A 23,922-nucleotide genomic window follows, 5' to 3' on the forward strand; every position below is an offset into this window, starting at 1 on the left:
ACCCCTGGGCGCCGCTCTGCCCACAGGTATAGTTAGTTTTTCGTTTGTAGAGTAGTGAAAGGTCCTCTTTAAGGGTTGTGGAGGTGGAATTCTCCGATCACTGTTTGATTATGTTTTCTCTGAATATTTCAGAATCCCCCCAAATGGGAAGAGGTTATTGGAAGCTGAATTCGGGTGTCTTGGAGGAAGCAGAGGTGAGACAATCCTTTGAGGACTTCCTTCAGAGTCAGGTACCTTTACTGGATCTCTGTGATACTAAGTCAGAGTGGTGGGAGATATTCAAAGATCGGGCTGCAAAGTTCTTCCGCTGGCTCTCGAGCCTCAGGTCCCTGGACAGGTACCGCCTGTATCAGGGTCTGAGGAGGAAACTCGAGCATCTGGTCTCGACTGGTGGTAGCCGCGAGGATATCTCCAGGGTGAAATCTTTGCTCAAGAGGTGCCAGTATGATAGGCACACATCTTTAGTTTTTGAGAGGGACTTTGGGAGGTACCGCTCGCCTGACCCCTACAGAAATTGTAAGATGTCAGTGAAGAGTAAGTTAATAACAGGACTGGTCGATAGTACGGGATCTCTGAGCAGGTCCAGATCAGGGATCCTGGAAGTCGTTAGATCCTTTTACCCGTGCCTCTTGGGGAGGAGGGATCTGAATCGGGACAAGATGTCGGATTTCCTGGCTGGGTCACCCCTGAGTCAGGAGCTCACCTCTCTTTTGACGGTTTGGTAGAAGAGATCAGGAAGGAGGAAGTTATCTTGGCGGTGGAAGGGTTAGCTCTGAAGAAGTCGCCAGGCCCGGATGGCTTAACATCTGAGTTTTATAAGACCTTTAAGGACTCTTTATGTCCCCTCTTGACTGAGGTATTCAATGAGTGTTTATCCTCGGGCACTCTGCCTCGGTCAATGAGGAGGTCAGCTCTGATCCTTCTATCAAAGGGTAAAGATCCGAGCCGTATTGAGAACTGGCGTCCCATAGCACTTCTTAATACGGACAGAAAGATTCTGGCCAAGATACTTTTTAATAGGCTGGTAAAATTTGCACCCCAACTCCTTTCGGTGGCCCAGCATTGCTCGGTTCCAGGCCGCAGCACTTTTAGTGCTGTACTCGGTGTCCGAGAGGCAGTGGAGCAGAGTAGAGCAGGCTACTGGAGGGGGTACATGCTGTCCTTAGATCAAGCAAAGGCGTTTGATCGGGTGAACCATGAGTACCTCTGGTCGGTCCTTCTGAAGTATGGCCTGCCGGGGGGGGTTTGTCGATTGGTTAAAGATCTTGTATGCAGGGGCAGAGAGTTTCCCGCTTGTGAACGGTTGGTCTGGCTGCTCTTTTGAGGTTGGGTCTGGCGTCCGCCAGGGTTGTCCTTTGAGCCCGCTTTTATACGTGTTCGCGATTGATCCCTTTCTTAAGCGGATCGATCGTGGACCGTTGGCGGGAGTCGGGATGGATCAGACGGCGCCGGAAGCCACTCTGAGGGTAGTAGCGTACGCTGACGATGTCACCATTTTCGTATCCTCGAGAGGGGAGGCGGAGTACGTGATGTCTGAAGTGGATCGCTACTCGGAGGCACCTGGGTCCATGATCAATCGGGATAAGTGTGAGATTCTCTGGCTGGGAGGGGGTGATCCAGTTTTTGATCTCCCGGACACCCTCCCAGGGCCCAAGTCGTCAGCCAAAGTCCTAGGCATCCATTTTGGCCATGGGGACTATCCCACTCAAAATTGGGACGACAGGCTTAAGATCGCCGCTCAGAAGGTCGACCAGTGGAAGGGTTGGTCTTTGACCCTCAGGGAAAGGGTAAACCTGATCAAGGCCTACTTACTCCCTTTGCTTATCTATTTGGGTAGCGTGTGTATCTTGCCAGAGCCTCTCTGGACTCGGGTTTATAGTCTGTTCTTCCAGCTCTTATGGGGGAATAGACTGAACCTGATCAAGAGAGAGGTGACTTACCGCACGAGGAGACTAGGGGGGTTATCTATGGTCAACCCCGTGGTGTTTCTTGTAAACACCTTTGTTAAAGCGAATCTGGCGAACCTCTGGATGGAGAGGGCTTCTCCGTGGGTAGTCTCCTGCCGGGGGTGGTTTCGGCCTTTCTACCAGGAATGGGAGACAGGAGGGCAAGTGAAGGACTTGCGTACGCCTTACGGATATCTTCCGACTTACGTCATCCCGATTCTGAAGGTGATCCGCCGGTGGGGTTTGGAGGTGAGGGAGATCAGGACTCTGTCAAGGAGGTCCCTTGACGAGAGGGTCTTGTTGTCCCACTTCCAGAAGCCCCTGGCCCTCAGGGATTGCTCAAGCCGGGATCTAGACAAGGGGTTACAGTTGCTAAATTCTGCAAGGATCCTCTTGAAGTTTTGGGACTTGGCTTGGCGCTGCTTTCACGGGAGGCTGTATGTGAGGGACAACTTGAAATACAGGAACTCTGATGAAAGGGGTTGTCCCCGGGAGGAGTGTGGCTCCATACTGGAAAGTATGGATCACTTCCTGATTCAGTGTCCCTTTAATACAGAGGTTTACCAACGGGTGTGAGCTTCCATTGGCTGGCCTAGGCTAGCCAGCCTCTCCTATGCGGAGTGGGCTTATGGAGTGCTCAGCGACATTGGTAGAAGGGACCTGTGCACATGTTTTTTAGTCAGTAAAGTGGTTAGGTTCTACACGTGGAATGCACGGTGCTTAGTTTCAACGCAGCAGAAAGTCCTCCCAGTGGACGTGGTATGTAGGAACATTCTGGGTGACCTGGTGAAGGTGCGTTCTTTGGAGTATGAGAGACTGGGTACCAGTAGGGCCTCTCTCATCTGGAGAGGCTTTGCTTTTAGCGTACCCTAGCCTAGTCATATGTTTCCTGGTGGTGGGCTGATGCTTTCACCGTAGATTTTTGTTTTGTGAAATGTTGAGCTTTGAAGAAAGGCTTACAGAGACTTGGGCCTTCGGGTAGTTCTGTATATTAAAATATTTTGCAGTGTGTGTTAAATAGTTATGTTGTTTATGTTGTTTATTAGGATAGAATGAGTTGGGGCTAGTTAGGTTGGGTGGGTGAGGGAAGGGGTCTTTTATTTGTGCTTTTAAGTGTTTTTTGTGTGTATTGAAGTGGGAGGCCTGCATCTAGCCCTGGACTATGCGGACATGGGTGGACATGGGGCGAGGGGCTAGATGTGGGTGGTGGAGGTAGGGCTGGCCTCGGACTATGCGGACACGAGAGAGACGTGAGGCGGAGGTCAGCCTTGGGTGAAGGGTGATGAAGTAGGTAGTGGGGGTTAGGGCTAGATTAGCGAGGTGAGGTTTGTTTTGCTTTATGTGTTATATTAATAAAAAGGTAATAAAAAAAATAAAAAAAATTGTTTGTTTTGTACTATTATTATTATTGTTATTATTGTTTTATTTGTCTTATTTGCGTTTTTGTTTTATTGACGAGTAGTCAAGTTTTTCTTTTTTGGGTTTTACAGCTGTACCGGCTAAGTAAGTTTCATTTCTTTTTTAGCATTTGTATATAGTTTGTATATAGTTTTTATAGGGTATTGGTATGAATGTGAGTATGAGTGAGGCTAGGCCAGCTGAGAAGCTGTTCTGTTTTGTTTTTTTCTTGTCTGTTATGTTTTGTATTTTTCTAATAAAAAAGAGTTCCCATAGCAGAGAATCAGGCTTCATGTCACCCACCAATGGAACAGGTCATTGTCAGATATTTAGGCCCCGGCACCCAGACAGAGGAGAGAGGTCCTATAGCAGAGAATCAGGCTTCATATCATAGCAGAGAATCAGGTTTCAAGTCATAGCAGAGAATCAGGCTTCATGTCATTGCAGAGAATCAGGCTTTACGTCACCCACCACTAGAACAGGCCATTGTCAGATATTTAGGCCCCGGCACCCAGACAGAGGAGAGAGGTCCCATAGCAGAGAATCAGGCTTCATGTCATAGCAGAGAAGCAGGCTTCAAGTCATAGCAGAGAATCAGGCTTCATGTCATAGCAGAGAATCAGGCTTTACGTCACCCACCACTGGAACAGGCCATTGTCAGATATTTAGGCCCCGGCACCCAGACAGAGGAGAGAGGTCCCATAGCAGAGAATCAGGCTTCATGTTATAGCAGAGAATCAGGCTTCAAGTCATAGCAGAGAATCAGGCTTCAAGTCATAGCAGAGAATCAGGCTTCATGTCATAGCAGAGAATCAGGCTTCACTTCACCCACCACTGGAACAGGCCATTGTCAGATATTTAGGCCCCGGCACTCAGACAGAGGAGAGAGGTCCCATAGCAGAGAATCAGGCTTCATATCACCCACCACTGGAACAGGCCATTGTCAGATATTTTTAGGCCCCGGCACCCAGACAGAGGAGAGAGGTCCCATAGCAGAGAATCAGGCTTTATGTCATTGCAGACAATCAGGCTTCAAGTCATAGCAGAGAATCAGGCTTCAAGTCATAGCAGAGAATCAGGCTTCATGTCATAGCAGAGAATAAGGCTTCACGTCACCCACCACTGGAACAGGCCATTGTCAGATATTTAGGCCCGGCACCCAGACAGAGGAGAGAGGTCCTATAGCAGAGAATCAGGCTTCATGTCATAGCAGAGAATAAGGCTTCATGTCACCCACCAATGGAACAGGCCAGTGTCAGATATTTAGGCCCCGGCACCCAGACAGAGGAGAGAGGTCCCATAGCAGAGAATCAGGCTTCATGTCATAGCAGAGAATCAGGCTTCATGTCATAGCAGAGAATCAGGCTTCATGTCACCCAACACTGGAACAGGCCACTGTCAGATATTTTTAGGCCCCGGCACCCAGACAGAGGAGAGAGGTCCCATAGCAGAGAATCAGGCTTCATGTCATAGCAAAGAATCAGGCTTCATGTCATAGCAGAGAATCAGGCTTCAAGTCATAGCAGAGAATCAGGCTCAATGTCATTGCAGATAATCAGGCTTCACGTCACCCACCACTAGAACAGGCCATTGTCAGATATTTAGGCCCCGGCACCCAGACAGAGGAGAGAGGTCCCATAGCAGAGAATCAAGCTTCATGTCATAGCAGAGAATCAGGCTTCAAGTCATAGCAGAGAATCATGCTTCATTTCATAGCAGAGTATCAGGCTTCATGTCATAGCAGAGAATCAGGCTTCACGTCACCCACCACTGGAACAGGCCATTGTCAGATATTTAGGCCCCGGCACCCAGACAGAGGAGAGACGTCCCATAGCAGAGAATTAGGCTTCATGTCATAGCAGAGAATTAGGCTTCAAGTCATAGCAGAGAATCAGGCTTCATGTCATAGCAGAGAATCAGGCTTCATGTCACCCACCACTGGAACAGGCCATTGTCAGATATTTAGGCCCCGGCACCCAGACAGAGGAGAGAAGTCCCATAGCAGAGAATCAGGCTTCATGTCACCCACCACTGGAACAGGCCATTGTCAGATATTTTTAGGCCCCGGCACCCAGACAGAGGAGAGAGGTCCCATAGCAGAGAATCACGCTTTATGTCATAGCAGAGAATCAGGCTTCAAGTCATAGCAGAGAATCAGGCTTCAAGTCATAGCAGAGAATCAGGCTTCAAGTCATAACAGAGAATCAGGCTTCACGTCACCCACCACTGGAACAGGCCATTGTCAGATATTTAGGTCCCGGCACCTAGACAGAGGAGAGAGGTCCCATAGCAGAGAATCAGGCTTCATGTCATAGCAGAGAATCAGGCTTCAAGTCATAGCAGAGAATCAGGCTTCATGTCATAGCAGAGAATCAGGCTTCACGTCACCCACCACTGGAACAGGCCATTGTCAGATATTTAGGCCCCGGCACCCAGACAGAGGAGAGAGGCCCCATAGCAGAGAATCAGGCATCACGTCACCCACCACTGGAACAGGCCATTGTCAGATATTTAGGCCCGGCACCCAGACAGAGAAGAGAGGTCCCATAGCAGAGAATCAGGCTTCATGTCATAGCAGAGAATCGGGCTTCAAGTCATAGCAGAGAATCAGACTGCATGTCATAGCAGAGAATCAGGCTTCACGTCACCCACCACTAGAACAGGCCATTGTCAGACATTTAGGCCCCGGCACCCAGACAGAGGAGAGAGGTCCCATAGCAAGGAATCAGGCTTCATGTCACCCACCACTGGAACAGGCCATTGTCAGATATTTAGGTCCCGGCACCTAGACAGAGGAGAGAGGTCCCATAGCAGAGAATCAGGCTTCATGTCATAGCAGAGAATCAGGCTTCAAGTCATAGCAGAGAATCAGGCTTCATGTCATAGCAGAGAATCAGGCTTCACGTCACCCACCACTGGAACAGGCCATTGTCAGATATTTAGGCCCCGGCACCCAGACAGAGGAGAGAGGCCCCATAGCAGAGAATCAGGCATCACGTCACCCACCACTGGAACAGGCCATTGTCAGATATTTAGGCCCGGCACCCAGACAGAGAAGAGAGGTCCCATAGCAGAGAATCAGGCTTCATGTCATAGCAGAGAATCGGGCTTCAAGTCATAGCAGAGAATCAGACTGCATGTCATAGCAGAGAATCAGGCTTCACGTCACCCACCACTAGAACAGGCCATTGTCAGACATTTAGGCCCCGGCACCCAGACAGAGGAGAGAGGTCCCATAGCAGAGAATCAGGCTTCATGTCATAGCAGAGAATCATGCTTCATGTCACCCAACACTGGAACAGGCCACTGTCAGATATTTTTAGGCCCCGGCACCCAGACAGAGGAGAGAGGTCCCATAGCAGAGATTCAGGCTTCATGTCATAGCAGAGAATCACACTTCATGTCACCCAACACTGGAACAGGCCACCGTCAGATATATTTTTATGCCCCGGCACCCAGACAGAGGAGAGGTTCATTCAACTTTGGGTTGCCCTGCAATATAATGGTAAAATGAAAATAAAAAAGGATTGAATGAGGAAGCGCCCTGGAGTACAATAATATATGGTTAAGTTGAGGTAGTTATAAATGTCTAATCTGCACAAGGGATGGACAGGTCCTGTGGGATCCATGCTTGGTTTATTTTTATGAACGTCAGCCTGTCCACATTGGCTGTAGACAGGCGGCTGCATTTGTCTGTAATGACACCCCCTGCCTTGATGAATACACGTTCAGACAAAACGCTGGCCGCCGGGCAGGCCAGCACCTCCAAGGCATAAAAGGCTAGCTCTGGCCACGTGGACAATTTGGAGACCCAGAAGTTGAATGGGGCCGAACCATCAGTCAGTACATGGAGGGGTGTGCACACGTACTGTTCCACCATGTTAGTGAAATGTTGCCTCCTGCTAACACGTTCCGTATCAGGTGGTGGTGCAGTTAGCTGTGGCGTGGTGACAAAACTATTCCACATCTCTGCCATGCTTACCCTGCCCTCGCAGGAGCTGGCCGTGACACAGCTGCCTTGGCGACCTCTTGCTCCTCCTCTGCCTTCGCCTTGGACTTCCACTTGTTCCCCTGTGACATTTGGGAATGCTCTCAGTAGCGCGTCTACCAACGTGCGCTTGTACTCGCGCATCTTCCTATCACGCTCCAGTGCAGGAAGTAAGGTGGGCACATTGTCTTTGTACCTGGGATCCAGCAGGGTGGCAACCCAGTAGTCCGCACACGTTAAAATGTGGGCAACTCTGCTGTCGTTGCGCAGGCACTGCAGCATGTAGTCGCTGATGTGTGCCAGGCTGCCCAGAGGTAAGGACAAGCTGTCCTCTGTGGGAGGCGTATCGTCATCGTCCTGCGTTTCCCCCCAGCCACGCAACAGTGATGGGCCCGAGCTGCGTTGGGTGCCACCCCGCTGTGAACATGCTTCATCCTTATCCTCCTCCACCTCCTCCTCATCCTCGTCCTCCAGTAGTGGGCCCTGGCTGGCCACATTTGTACCTGGCCTCTGCTGTTGCAAAAAACCTCCCTCTGAGTCACTTCGAAGAGACTCACTTGAGAAATCCACGGCACACCAAATACGTTTCATCAATTAATCATTTTTAATTCATAGTAGTTTGTACAATTATTTGTTCCATCCAGAGCAATTTGTAAGCAATATTTTTAGTTAAGCAGTACAACCCCAACGTTTCGGTCGGTGTCGACCTTTATCAAGGGATCTGTAAAGAATGCATAGTAGAATAATAAATATTGTGGACGGAACAATGATGCAGCACTAGAGATTATGAATAAATTAAACAATACATTTCAGCGTAAGGTGTCTTATCCTATAGTATAAGAATTATGAGAATTATAAAGTCTGAGTCTGCTAACAGCTTCAGCTCAGGGATCCAGGGTGGAAGAGAAAAAAGGGGGAAAAAGAAATCGCAAGACAAGAGTAAAAAAACGGAAAAAAACGGAAAAAGCAACTGGAAAGAAGGCAAATATATATACACACAGCTTGTACATTGCTAGGATGTAAAACACTGTCAGTACCTAGATGCATGGATAAATACTCAGGATTAAATGCATTGGAATAATAAATATTTATAATGGCTATAAGAGGCATATATATATAGAGTACGGGACCATATAGGGAGGAGGGGAGCACTATTGGGTAGGGGTGATAGATAGACATACAGAAATAAAATAGGCTAGATGATCGAGGGATATACTAACGTGGCACCCAGAGGAGTAGACATAAGGACAGTGTAAAGGAGGTATAAAGTACCCCAGATGATATACTTAGAGCAAGGTTAAATGTATCTGCTGTGGTCATGGAGGCTTCCATAAGTTTTACCGAGGTGCTAATATAACAAGGATCTGCCAGGGGGTGCCTTACCTGTGTCTTGAATATGCAGGGTCTGCTCTGGAGGCGTGCGTCCGTACGCTAATGCGGCCCTTATATGCTAGTGTAGAGTGTAGCATCTCCCATGTGGTGGCGCCTGCGTCTGACGTCAACCGGCTGCGCGCGCATGCACATTATCACTGAATGTGATTACTAAGGAACGGGATATCTGACGTCTTGTGTCAGTGTTGTCAAGGGACGGGCGCATGCGCATAGCCTAATTGAGGACTGGAAAGGGCAAAGACTATGCCCTTTTTCTCTGTAGGCGCTATATAGAATGTTAAACATGTTAAATAGAGCGATGCACTAATAAGTATATAATCTGAACCTGGAATCAGGACTATGGTAAACATATTATATGAAATATATTATACTAAATATACTGGGTGTGTGGATAATAATAAAGAGGAAATATGATAAGGAAGAAATGTAATTTGGAGCCATAGGGAATATATGTGATAAGGAATGGAAGGAATATTAAGAATGTTATGGATATTATGATGTAATATAGTGGAGGATGAACCAGATCTCTAGTGCTGCATCATTGTTCCGTCCACAATATTTATTATTCTACTATGTATTCTTTACAGATCCCTTGATAAAGGTCGACACCGACCGAAACGTTGGGGTTGTACTGCTTAACTAAAAATATTGCTTACAAATTGCTCTGGATGGAACAAATAATTGATGTACAAACTACTATGAATTAAAAATGATTACCGTATATACTCGAGTATAAGACGAGTTTTTGGGCACAAATTTTTGTGCTCAAAAAGCCTCCTCGTCTTATACTCGAGTCTACTATCTTACTTTGTCTTTGCTCCGGTAATGCAGGCAGTGCGGGGGGCGGCGCTCACTCACTGACGTCACGCGCCTGCGCCGCATAGTGGGAGCAGGCGCGTGACGTCAGTGAGTGAGCGCCGCTCCCCGCACTGCCTGCGGCTGCTATTACCAGAGTAAAGACAAAGTAAGATATCCAAAGTTAAAGAATACTGATGAATACTACTTTATAAATATACTGCTGTGAGCGTCGGGGAGAATGATCTGTGGATGGCACTGTAGGGGGATCTGTGGATGGCAGTGCCATCCACAGATCCCCCTACAGTGCCATCCACAGATCCCCCCTCCCCTAAACAGTGCCATCCTGGCACTGTTTAGGGGAGGGGGGATCTGTGGATGGCACTGTTTAGGGGGGAATCTGTGGATAGCACTGTTTAGGGGGGAGATCTGTAGATGGCTCCCTGTATTTAATGCAGAGTGTGTGTGTATATAATGCACACACTCTGCATTAAATACAGGGAGTCAGAGTCAGACTCCCATCAATCTGAGTCACCCTCTTGCAGATGTGTGTATATAATGTAGAGTGTGTGCATTATATACACATACACTCTGCATTATAGCTGCATTTCCCACCCTAGTCTTATACTCGAGTCACTAATTTTTCCCATTTTTGGGGGTAAAATTAGGGGCCTCGGCTTATACTCGGGTCGGCTTATACTCGAGTATATACGGTAATTGATGAAACGTATTTGGTGTGCCGTGGATTTCTCAAGTGAATCTACTGACGTCTGTCCTCTACGAGCACCCACCATCTAGGGTGTGCAGATCTCATATATCTCTTGGACTTCGAAGAGACTGTCCTGAAAGTGCTAAAAATTACCCCTCTTCCTCCTCCTCCTCCTGGGCCACCTCCTCTTCCATCATCGCCCTAAGTGTTTTCTCAAGGAGACATAGAAGTGGTATTGTAACGCTGATAACAGCGTCATCGCCACTGGCCATGTTGGTGGAGTACTCGAAACAGCGCAACAGGGCACACAGGTCTCGCATGGAGGCCCAGTCATTGGTGGTGAAGTGGTGCTGTTCTGCAGTGCGACTGACCCGTGCGTGCTGCAGCTGAAACTCCACTATGGCCTGCTGCTGCTCGCACAGTCTGTCCAGCATGTGCAAGGTGGAGTTCCACCTGGTGGGCACGTCGCATATGAGGCGGTGAGCGGGAAGGCCGAAGTTACGCTGTAGCGCAGACAGGCGAGCAGCGGCAGGATGTGAACGCCGGAAGCGCGCACAGACGGCCCGCACTTTATGCAGCAGCTCTGACATGTCGGGGTAGTTGTCAAAAAACTTCTGCACCACCAAATTCAGCACATGCGCCAGGCAAGGGATGCGCGTCAAACCGGCTAGTCCCAGAGCTGCAACGAGATTTCGCCCATTATCGCACACCACCAGGCCGGGCTTGAGGCTCACCGGCAGCAACTACTCGTCGGTCTGTTGTTCTATACCCCGCCACAACTCCTGTGCGGTGTGGGGCCTGTCCCCCAGACATATGAGTTTCAGAATGGCCTGCTGACGTTTACCCCGGGCTGTGCTGAAGTTGGTGGTGAAGGTGTGTGGCTGACTGGATGAGCAGGTGGAAGAAGAGGAGGAGGAAGCCGAGTAGGAGGAGGAGGCAACAGGAGGCAAAGAATGTTGCCCTGCGATCCTTGGCGGCGGAAGGACGTGCGCCAAACAGCTTTTCGCCTGGGGCCCAGCCGCCACTACATTTACCCAGTGTGCAGTTAGGGAGATATAGCGTCCCTGGCCGTGCTTACTGGTCCACGTATCTGTGGTTAGGTGGATCTTGCCACAGATGGCGTTGCGCAGTGCACACTTGATTTTATCGGATACTTGGTTGTGCAGGGAAGGCACGGCTCTCTTGGGGAAGTAGTGGCGGCTGGGAACAACATACTGTGGAACAGCAAGCAACATGAACTGTTTGAAGCTGTCTGTGTCCACCAGCCTTAATGACAGCATTTCATAGGCCAGTAGTTTAGAAATGCTGGCATTCAGGGCCAGGGATCAAGGGTGGCTAGGTGGCAATTTACGCTTTCTCTCAAATGTTTGTGAGATGGAGAGCTGAACGCTGCCGTGTGACATGGTTGAGATGCTTGGTGACGGAGGTGGTGGTGTTGGTGGTACATCCTCTGTTTGCTGGGCGGCAGGTGCCAACGTTCCTCCAGAGGCGGAAGAAGAGGCCGAGACGGCAGCAGCAGAAGAGGTAGCAGGGGGAGCCTGAGTGAGTTCCTTGTTTTTAAGGTGTTTACTCCACTGCAGTTCATGCTTTGCATGCAGGTGCCTGGTCATGCAGGTTGTGCTAAGGTTCAGAACGTTAATGCCTCGCTTCAGGCTGATGACACAGCGTGCAAACCACTCGGGTCTTGTCGTCAGCACATTGTTTGAAGAACTGCCACGCCAGGGAACTCCTTGAAGCTGCCTTTGGGGTGCTTGGTCCCAGATGGCGGTGGCCAGTAGCAGACAGACTCTCTTGGCGGCGGGTGTTCTGCTTTTGCCCACTGCTCCCTCTTTTGCTACGCTGTTGGCTCGGTCTCACCACTGCCTCTTCCTCCGAATTCTGAAAGTCAGTGGCATGACCTTCATTCCATGTGGGGTCTAGGACCTCATCGTCCCCTGCATCGTCTTCCACCCAGTCTTCCTCCCTGACCTCCTGTTCAGTCTGCACACTGCAGAAAGATGCAGCAGTTGGCACCTGTGTTTCGTCATCATCAGAGACGTGCTGAGGTGGTATTCCCATGTCCTCATCAGGAAACATAAGTGGTTGTGCGTTAGTGCATTCTATCTCTTCCACCGCTGGGGAAGGGCTAGGTGGATGCCCTTGGGAAACCCTGCCAGCAGAGTCTTCAAACAGCATAAGAGACTGCTGCATAACTTGAGGCTCAGACAGTTTCCCTGATATGCATGGGGGTGATGTGACAGACTGATGGGCTTGGTTTTCAGGCGCCATCTGTGCGCTTTCTGCAGAAGACTGGGTGGGAGATAATGTGAACGTGCTGGATCCACTGTCGGCCACCCAATTGACTAATGCCTGTACCTGCTCAGGCCTTACCATCCTTAGAACGGCATTGGGCCCCACCAAATATTGCTGTAAATTCTGGTGTCTACTGGGACCTGAGGTAGTTGGTTCACTAGGACGTGTGGCTGTGGCAGAACGGCCACGTCCTCTCCCATCACCGGAGGGTCCACTAACACCACCACGACCATGTCCGCGTCCCTTACTAGATGTTTTCCTCATTGTTACCGTTCATCACAATAAGAAAAAAAATATTTGGCCCAATGTATTGAATTCAAATTCAGGCCTTTTTTTACAGGCACCTAACACTATCTGGCTATCTATTAAGGTACCGTATTACACTAATACAGGCACAGCAGTAACGACAGATTTAGCTGAATAAAAATTGTAGGCCTAGTATTTAGGCCCTGGATGACAGATTTTCCTTTTACGGACAGAATTAGACTTGGAAATGCACAGTAGCGTGTCTGTGAAGTTATTGAGAATGACCCTATCAGCACCTTCAAACTAATATACCCTTTTATGGATAGATTTAAAGTAGGTCTGATACAGCAGAAACCACTGATTTTGGGAATTGCTAAGTTGGCAATTGTATTTCAACCCAGAACAAAAACTGTACTTTGGCGTACACTAAATGAATTGACCAGCCTCAGCAATAAACACAGATTTAGCTGAATATAAATTTTAGACCTATTATTTAGGCGCTGGGTGACAGGTATACGTTTACGGACAGAATTAAACTTGGAAATGCACGGTAGCGTGTGAAGTTATTGAGGATGACACTATCCGCACCTTAAATCTAATATACCCTTTTATGGATCGATTTAAACTTGGCTTGATACAGCAGAAAAAAATTATTTAGGGAATTGCTAAGTTGGGAATTGTATTCAACCCAGAACAAAAACTGTGCTTCGGCAGACAGCAGACAGTATTACAATTGGCTAGCCACAGTTGAAACACCAGATTTAGGGTACTGCTATTTTGGCAATTATATTTTACCCCTCAATAAAATAGCAAGCACAGCCAAGCCCCTGATGTAGGATATAGCAAAAAAATAACCACACTATTGATGGTTAAATGGACTTGGTGGCAGCTTGTGCTGGCGCACCAGAAGACACAAAATGGCTGCCGATAACCCAAGAAAAAAGTGACATAAAAACGCTCTGGGCAGCCTAAAAACAGTGAGCAGTTAAATAGCAGCAGTTCAATGATCCACAGCTGTAGATCGATCACTGAATTAAGTGTTTTTGCTGAGTTAATCACTGCCTAATCTCGCCCTAACAGCAGCTGCAACCTCTCCCTACACTGATCAGAGCAGAGTGACGTGCGACGCTACGTGACTCCAGCTTAAATAGAGGCTGGGTCACATACCAATAGTAGGCATGGCTGTGATGGCCTCTTGGGGCAAGTAGTATGACGCTTGTTGATTGGCTGCTTTGCAGCCTTTCAAAAAGCGCCAAGAAAGCGCCGAACCCCGAACCCGAACCCAGACTTTTACGAAAATGTTCGGGTTCGGGTCCGTGTCACGGACACCCCAAAATTCGGTACGAGCCCGAACTATACAGTTCGGGTTCGCTCATCCCTACCCCCCACACCTTGATATATTCCTTATGAATGTCGTACAGGTCTTTGAAGGTGGTTTTAATTAAGGGACTAGTTATATTAGATGAGGTTAATTCTTTATCTGAGAAGATCTCACTGGCTTCTGTTAGCCGCCAGTCTAAATTTGTTTGCGTGCTGAAAAAGCCAGCCATCTAGAGGGGATCGACACTCTTGTACATCTTTTAGGGGAAAGTGAACGACCCAGTGGACAGGGCCCCTTTACCACCTTGAGAAACAAAAGTGTCAAAATGCCACCTAAAACTTTGAATGATGCAAACATAGACATCTTCTTAAAGTCAGTTACACAGGCTCTAGAAAAAATAGGTTACACTACCCCTAACAAAAACTACACCCAGGCAGAAATGACGGCACTGCGAAACCTCAGCACAAACAGGGACATCATAATTAAGTCATCTGACAAGGGGGGGAACATTGTTGTTCTTTCATTACAACAATATTGAGACATGTGCCTCTCCTTAGTTTCAGACAAAAACAGCTATGTAGTCCTTAGGGGGGACCCAACTGACAAATTTCAGGCTGAGCTATCTCAGATTTTACAGGAGGGTCTAGAAAATAGATGTATAGACCGGAAAGAATATGAATATCTGCTATCTACCACCCCAAAAATAGCAACTTTCTATGGGCTCCCAAAAATACACAAGGGGACTAGTCCCCTAAAAGGACGCCCCATAGTATCGGGGATTGAGAGCCTAACCCATCATGCTGGTGTGTACATTGATAAAGTTTTACATCCCTTTGTTTCCATACTCCCTTCATACTTACGGGATACGACAGACCTACTGCAAAGAGTTGAAGGTGTCAACATAGAATCTGACAGCTGGTTTGCCTCAATAGACGTAGAAGCCCTCTACACCCCTTAATTCCTCATAACAAGGTCAGCAGTCAAATTTTTTTAGACTCTAGGTCGACGGACCTGTACCAACACAACCAATTTATCTTTCAACTTCTCCAGCAAATCTGCTCCTGTGCTGGTGGGAGGACACGGTTGTATTCTGTCAATCTATGTTACCCTGGACCAGATTCATCACACACTGGTCCAGGTTCATAGATTATATTTTACTTCTTTGGTCAGGGACAGTCAGTGAGTTTCAACAATTTATGGACACACTTAATTCTAACCATATTGGATTATTCTTTACTTCAGAAATACACCGCAACACCATCAATTTTCTGGATGTTTGTCTAGAAAGAGATGAACATAACTACATTAAGACGACCCTCTTTAGAAAGAAGACCTCCACCAATAGTCTTCCACGTTGGGACAGTTTTCACCCCACCCCTCTAAAAAGGGGCATCCCAAAGGGGCAGTTTTTAAGAGTTCAGAGAAATTGTTCTGAAAACAAAAACTTTACACACGAAGCATCTAAGCTCTTTAATCGGTCAAACAGATGTGTTACCCAAGTCCATGCCTTTATGAAGTATGGGATTGGGCTAACTCAAGAGATCGTACTGCCCTGCTACAACCGCAAATCAAGAAAAAGAACCTTCAAGATCCAATTAGAATTATTGGAACTTTTGACTCAGAATCCCAACAAGTTCGAGACATTTTAAATTGATACTGGTCTCTATTAAAGACAGACCCTGACCTGACCCATGTATTATCTGAAAATCCGACTATCACCTATAGACGTGGACGCAATGCAGGCGACACATTGGTCCATAGTCACTTTGAGTCCCCAGAAAAAAGTACGTGGTTATCTAACAGACAGATGGGCACTTTCAAGTGCAGCAAATGCAAAGCATGCACATTTATAACTCCAGGAAAAACCTTTACGAACAGCTTGGAAGATCGGACATTTTATATCCGTAGCTTTGCTAACTGTAATACCTCTGGGATCATTTATATGGCTCAATGTGACTGTGGACTCAAATATATAGGTAAAACCAAAAGGATGTTCAAAAAGCGAATCCTTGAACACATTGGGGACATCCGCAATAAACGGGACAAACCTATATCAAGACATATATGGACCAACCATGCTGGATCCACTAAAACTATTCATTTTTTTATGATTGAGGTATTAAAAATGTCTAAAAGAGCTGAGGACTTAGATAAATTGATAAAACAAAAAGAATCCAGGTGGATCTTCAGGTTAAACACTGTCACACCAGCTGGATTAAATATGTGCATAGACTTTGCGTGTTTCATTTAAGGCGTCCTCTTTATCCTTAAGGATCAATATATCTTTTATATAGTACAACATTTGTTGACTGGGAGGTAAACCCCTCCATACTTGATCCTTATTATGTACTAGCCAGTCACCCTTCAAAGAATTTAATCAATTCATCAACTGGCCACATATATATTAACTTATCAGTCTGGGATACCAAATTAGCCATATTTATATCTGTACCTGGTTATATGAATTATATTATATTTATGTGTATTTGTCTCCTGCTAAATCATAATGCACTAAGGTAGCTATACTATTCGATCATTACTCCTTAGTTAGCTATAATTGTTTTCGTCCCGCCTCCTCACAATGGCTCGGATTAGCAGTCATGTGACCGGCACACTGATCATGTGGTGGCGTCTGATGACAGACGCTATCCGGCCTGTACATCCATAGTGAATCACCCGGTCACGTGTCGGCGTCTGACCTCACCCGGTCACGTGCCGGCGTCTGACGTCAGACGTTACACGGCACCAACATCACGTGGGTGTCCCACTTCACCCGATACCCGGAAGGAACCTTTATAAGGTAAAAACGCCTGCAGCACCTTGCTGCTATACCTGCGCTTCTGTGTCATCATGATGCCCACACCGATACTGGCCTCCTAAATTTCGGACATCACAGATGGTCCATTTGAATAGCCACAAAGGGAACGCAAGTACCGCTAACCATATCAGTACTACAACTTACTTTGTATCATCTATGTGGATTGGTAACCTTCCCAGAACTGGCCATAGTTATCATTGTGTTATGCCAAAGGCATCGGATGTATCTATATTTTACTACACCTGATGCAATTTAGGCATATTCATTCAGTGACCGGTGGGAAATGAAATAGGCATTGTTTTAATTAATTTAATTGCGGGTCATATACTTGTCTATATAATTGGTATACCCCAGTTTGGCTTCAGCCCAGAACACAAGACTTTGGGGTCATTCTAGGTCACGTCAAATATCAGTGCCTAGACTACATCTGCATGACCAATGTCTCCTGCTCTACAAGCCAGCTTGATAATTTTCTAAATTGATTAGCCAGTTAATAGCTGGTAGTTAATTTTTATCATATGCTCCAGTGATTTCCTCATTATCATAAAAGAGAGAAAAAAATAGATAAAGAAAAATAAATAAATTAACTTGTATATAGTATTATTTGAAGTGCTCAGGTGATTAATAATGGTGATAGGTACTCCATGGTCAATTATGTCCCCTGATGAGCCTTACACCAACCAGGCGAAATGCGTAGGGACGATATTGGACATCTTTATTAACAAATTTTTCTATTACTTTATACTATTTACTTCAACAATTTGGGTGCTTTCTGTCACTACTTCTGGGTATTTGTATTTATTTGTTTATTACTTTTTGTACTTATAATAGCTTAGGTCTCCTGATAGGGCTACCTATTCTACAGGTTATCCTTCCCGTGCTAGGGTCCATCTAGGGATACTAGGAGGCACGAGAAACGGGATCGCCCCTATCGGGGCGGCTATTCCGTATTTAGGCAGGGTCACTGTACTAGGGCCAGAAATAGGGATATTGCCCCCAATAGACCCCACTAACATCTCCTAACCCTTCTGCAAACACCGTGCAAGGGAATAGCAACCTGACCTTAGATTTTGATTTTCTTTTCTTATTATCAATTATCTATAATTATAAGGGTGTATTGACTTTTTTAACATAAACGCATTAAAGGTTATGTTTTAGAATGGTGGTATTTCTGTGAACTATAGATAAATTCTGCCTGATCACACGTCCCATGTGACGTCCACCATCCATTTAAATATCTTCTCTATCAACTTTCAATGTTCTTTTCTGAGCCTACCATGTTGATCACGGTTATCAGTGAATCATGGTTCCACGCCAGAGAGGGCGCGGGAGAAAGGGAGACATCATCCAAGGGAGGTCAATGGCTGCAATGGGATGAAGCGGAAATGCGGGACAAGTTATTAAAGCAGAAGGATCGAATGAAAGGGCCAATTAATGAATTTTAGAAATTTAAGTCCCTGTCACCTATGCAGAGCAAGGGTGTATGCACAGCAAAAATTGTAAAATGTCAACCCAAGAATGTAACAGAAAAATTTGTGAAATGTATTAACCTGTCTACTAGGCAGAGAAGGGGTCTATCACAGCCAAAAATTGTTGAATGTCCCCTGAAAATGTAACAGAAAAAATTGTGAAATTTATTAAGCTGTCAACTAGGTAGAGCAAGGGTATATCACAGCCAAAAATTGGTTAATTTCACCCAAAAATGTAACAGACAAATTAGTGATTTTTTTTACCTGTCTAGTAGATAGAGCAGTATTATATATCACACCCAAAAATTGGTGAATTTCACCCAAAATTTAACAGACAAATTATTGAATTTTTTTAACCTGTCTACTAGGAAGAGCAGTGGTATATCACACCCAAAAATTTGTGAATTTGACCCGAAAATGTAACAGACAAATTAGTATTTTTTTTTTTTACATGTTTACTAGGTATAGCAGTGGTATATCACACCCAACTATTGGTGAATTTCACCCGATATGTAACAGATAAGTTAGTGATTTTTTTTTACCTATCTACTAGGTATAGGAGTGGTATATCACACCCAAAAATTGGTGAATTTCACCCGAAAATGTAACAGACAAATTAGTGTAATGACAAAATTAAATACGTACAAATAAAAAAAAAAAGGTGGAGGTCCATATGGAGTAGGAGTTTGAAGAGGCGGTGGACCTAGCGGTGTAGGTGGAAGCGGCAGTGGAGGAGGACGAAGTAGCCAACACTGGTTTTTGGTTTAAATTATTTAAATTTTTTTATTATTAGGGTACACTCCAAAAGAGTGTGAAATATCCAAAATACAAGAAAGAGCAATTGCGCTGCAGTATAACAATGGCTGGTTAAGGATGATATACATGTCTATTCTCCCATACCATGTAGATTGTAAGCCCTCACGGGCAGGGCCCTCTCCCCTTCTGTACCAGTTTGTAACTTGTCTTGTTTATGATTAGTGCAATTGTCTGCATTATGTATGTGCGATACGCTCCGCCACCTGAGCTGGTTTTTGGAACAAAACCCATATTGTATAACTAGATACACTTGCCTTAAACTACACCATCTGTCCCACGAAAAATGTAAGTTAACAATGACTGTATCAATGATTTTACTGCCGATGTGTGCATGACCCTGAAGTGACATCACTCCAACCCCAGGACACCATGTTGTTTGACCTTACAATTTGGGTATAAAATGCCTGTTTGTTATATGTAATATCATTCTGCTCCTGATGAAGGGGACTTACGCTGGGCCCCGAAACGCGTAGAGCTCTATTTTCCTGTTGTTTGGAAATAAAGGATTTTTTGCAAGAAGTACCGACTTTGGGACTGCTGCCTCATCCTAAGATTCTTGAAGAGATCCAGGATTGGGAGGATTTTTTTGTTGGGTGTCTTGAGCTTTCTCGCTCAAAATTTCCTCCCAGTGAAGTGAGTGGAGACCACTAATAACTTTTGATTTTATATCTTTTATATTGATTATATTTATTTATATCTATTTTTACTGATTCTATATGGGACCAAACCTGGTATCATTAGTTTGGATCTCACTGCTACTTGATTTTATTGTACCACACCTATTCAGGATTTGAATGTTCAGGGATTATTCCTGTTTACACTCTCCTGAATGCACCTACCGCCATCCAGCGACTAATAATTGGTCTAAATATTAGATACTTCTGGTGTCAGTATAAATTATCCGTAGGGGTCAACTATACGTACCCTCCAGAAACCTTTATTGATACCTTCCTCTGTCTCGACTGGCGCCTCACTCTGTGGTCCCTCTCTCTTTTTTTCTTCAGCAAATCAGACGAACAGGGAAGGGAGACGCATCTCCCTCCCCTGCCACAGCACAGCAATCTGTATCGCTGTCCTGAGGACGGCGATGCAGATCACTATGGAGATGAGCGCAATGGAAGAGCAGTGCTCATCTCCTGCTGTGCCCTGCCAGAATTGCTGAAACGGCCAAAACACCCGGCGGGCCGGATCAGTGTCCTCGGAGGGCCGCATGTGGCCCGCGGGCCATAGTTTGAGGACCCCTGCTGTACAGAGACAGCATTAGAATCAAAGTTATTGAATACATTGACTTCTGATCAAGGATCCGAAGCTCGATTCACTCAAGACTAGTGGTTTGCATCATGCCGCAGAGCAACACATTAAATGAGCATTCTCTACTAGAGATGTCGGCGAACGCGATTTTCCGCAAATGTTCGCGAACGGGCGAACCGGGTGAAATGCCATAGACTTCAATAGGCAGGCAAATTTTAAAACCCACAGGGACTCTTTCTGGCCACAATAGTGATGGAAAAGTTGTTTCAAGGGGACTAACACCTGGACTGTGGCATGCCGGAGGGGGATCCATGGCAAAACTCCCATGGAAAATTACGTAGTTGACGCAGAGTCGGGTTTTAATCCATAAAGGGCATAAATCACCTAACATTCCTAAATTGTTTGGAATAACGTGCTTTAAAACATCAGGTATGATGTTGTATCGATCAGGTAGTGTAAGGGTTACGCCCGCTTCACAGTGACAGACCGATCTCTGACAGACCAAACTCCCCGTTTAACGCACCGCAAACAACCGCAAACAGTCCATTTGCACAACCGCAAACTCCCCATTTGCACAAGGTTGGATACCAAGCCAGCCATGTCCCTTTCCTTGTCCTCATTGAAGGTCTCTTCCTCCACCCATCCACGTACAACACCAAGGGTCCCTCGAAAGGTGACAACAAGCCTCCTGGGATGCCTGCTGTGGTTGGTCTTCCACCTCCTCAAAGCCACCTTCCTCCTCTGACTCCTCTTCTTCAGACTCCCCTCTCTGCGTTGCCGCAGGTCCAGCAATTAACGACAACAAGACTGCTTCTGGTGGTGATGGTGACCACAACTCTTCTTCTTCATGCTCATCTGTGGCCTGATCCAGCACTCTTCCAGGGCACGCTCCAGAAAAAACGCATATGGGATAAGGTCGATGATGTTGCCTTAGGTTTGACTGACCAGGTTTGTCACCTCCGCAAAAGGACGCATGAGCCTACAGCCATTGTGCATGAGCGTTCAGTAACGTGGCCAAAAAATACCCAGCTCCGCAGAGGCTGTACTCTTTTTTTTTTATTATAAAAATCTGTTCTTACCAGTTTAATCTCTGTTTTGTCCCCTATCAGGGGCCGGTGTGGTGTATGGAATAGATTTTAGGAAACGGGAGATGGAAACAGATGCTTGGTCGGTCCTCTTACTTCCAATTTGGGGCACTGCGTGTGCGCCGTGCAATTTACTGTGCTACCAGATATGAGTAGTATGTTAAGTAGTACTATTCCTATCAGTTTAATCCCTGTTACGTCCCTATTAGGGGAAGTGTGTGGAATAGATTTTAAGAACCGGGAGATGGACAAAGATGCTTGGTTGGTCCTCCTACTGCCAATTTGGGGCACTGCGCGTGCGCCGTGCAATTTACTGTGCTACCAGATATGAGTGGTATGTTAAGTAGTACTATTCCTATCAGGGGACGTGTATCGAATAGAGTTTAGACAACCGCAAAGAGTTGTCAATAGTTGACACACTCATGACATACATTTTATTCCTCTATGCGTCAATCTTGGTGTAGTGATGACTGTGCTCGTGCGCACGTTTGGGAGATTGCATTCATGGCGATTTTTCAAAGCCTATGGTCGTGCTGAGGTAGTTCAGTGACAGTTAAGTGACCCAGAAAACAATGATTCTGCAGTGTGGGCCCATTGTTGGCCTAGTAGGCTTTAATGATCACCTTAGATGATCACAAAGAAAATTAATGTTTTTTCTATGCAAAATTATCCAGCCGATCGCTTTTGGTCTGTTCACAATGAAGCAACGACCTTATCATCTGGGGTGTGCCAACATTGCCATTGCCAACACACTCATAGAGGTGGTCGCTTCATTGTGATACGCAAGCCCATTCACCACAACAAGGTAACGATCACGAAGGGGAATTGACACATGTATGTGCCTTTTTTTTCTGTTTTGTTTTTGCAGCCACAGTGCAGCACCAGAGGCCAGAAAAATTAGGCATGTACACATGCCTGAAAAATTAGGTATTGTTGCAGATGCTGCTGTAGCAGCGGCCGGAAAAATTGATGTTTTCCAGGCAGAAAGTTCACTAAAACATTGCGGCTTGAACCCTAGTTGGTGGCGGAGAGGTCACACAAGTCATCCGGCATGCAGAGATTAAATACAGCAGCGTGTGGACCATTTTATAGCCCAAGGCATCTCATCAGGCCTTTTTTAGTCAAATGCATCCCCCACTGTCATTCCCTTCGGGATCCATGCCTCATTCATCTTAATAAAGGTGAGGTAATCTAGACTTTTTTGACCTAGGCGACTTCTCTTCTCAGTGACAATACCTCCTGCTGCTTTCTGACAGGTCACTTGAAGGGGGGCAGGCCAGAAGTTCTATCGCAAATTGGGATTGCTCAGGCCACAGGTCAAGCCTGCACACCCAGTAGTCAAGGGGTTCATCGCTCCTCAGAGTGTCGATATCTGCAGTTAAGGCGAGGTAGTCTGCTACCTGTCGGTCGAGTCGTTCTCTGAGGGTGGACCCGGAAAGGGCTGTGGCGATGCGTAGGACTCCGCATGTCCTCCATCAACAACACATCTGTAAAGCGTTTTGTCCTTGCCGGCGTGGTCGTGGAAGGAGGAGGATTACTTTCACCTCTTCCCCTGTTAGATTCCCGTTGTGCTGTGACATCACCCTTATACGCTGTGTAAAGCATACATTTGAACTTGTTTTGGAACTGCTGCATCCTTTCCGACTTCAGGTAATTCGGTAACATTTCAGGCGCTTTCTGCTTATACCGAGGGTCTAGTAGCGTGGCCACCCAGTACAGGTCGTTCTCCTTCAGCCTTTTTATACGAGAGTCCCTCAACAGGCATGACAGCATGAAAGACCCCATTTGCACAAGGTTGGATGCCGAGCTACTCATCTCCCTTTCCTCATCCTCTGTGATCTCATTGAAGGTCTGTTCTTCCCCCCAGCCATGTGCAACACCACGGGTACCAGATAGGTGACAACGAGCACCCTGGGATTCCTGCTGTGGTTGGTCTTCCTCCTCCTCAAAGCCACATTCCTCCTCTGACTCCTCTTCCTCAGACTCCTCTTCCAGCGTTGCCGCAGGTCCAGCAAGCGATGCTGGAAGGTACCCGGCCGAAATGTATTTTCACAAAAGGCAATCCCCAACCTGTACTCTAAGGCTGTTTCTGGTAGTGATGATTACCACAACTCTTCCTCTTCACGTTCATCTACGGCTTGATCCAGCACTCTTCGCAGGGCACACCCCAGGAAGAAAACAAATGTGATGATGTCGCTGATGGTGCCTTCGGTGCAACTGACTAGGTTTGTCCCCTCGTCAAAAGGACGCATGAGCCTACAGGCATTGCACATGAGCGTCCAGTAACGGTCATACAAATACTCGTTGACGGCTTTTTCTTGTTGGAGCAGGTGGTCGAACATTAGGAGTGTTTAATTCCAACGTGTCGGGCTGTCGCAAATGAAGCGCCTCACTGG

The sequence above is a fragment of the Bufo gargarizans genome, chromosome 1 (assembly GCF_014858855.1).
Source record: "Bufo gargarizans isolate SCDJY-AF-19 chromosome 1, ASM1485885v1, whole genome shotgun sequence".
Lineage (NCBI taxonomy): Eukaryota > Metazoa > Chordata > Amphibia > Anura > Bufonidae > Bufo > Bufo gargarizans.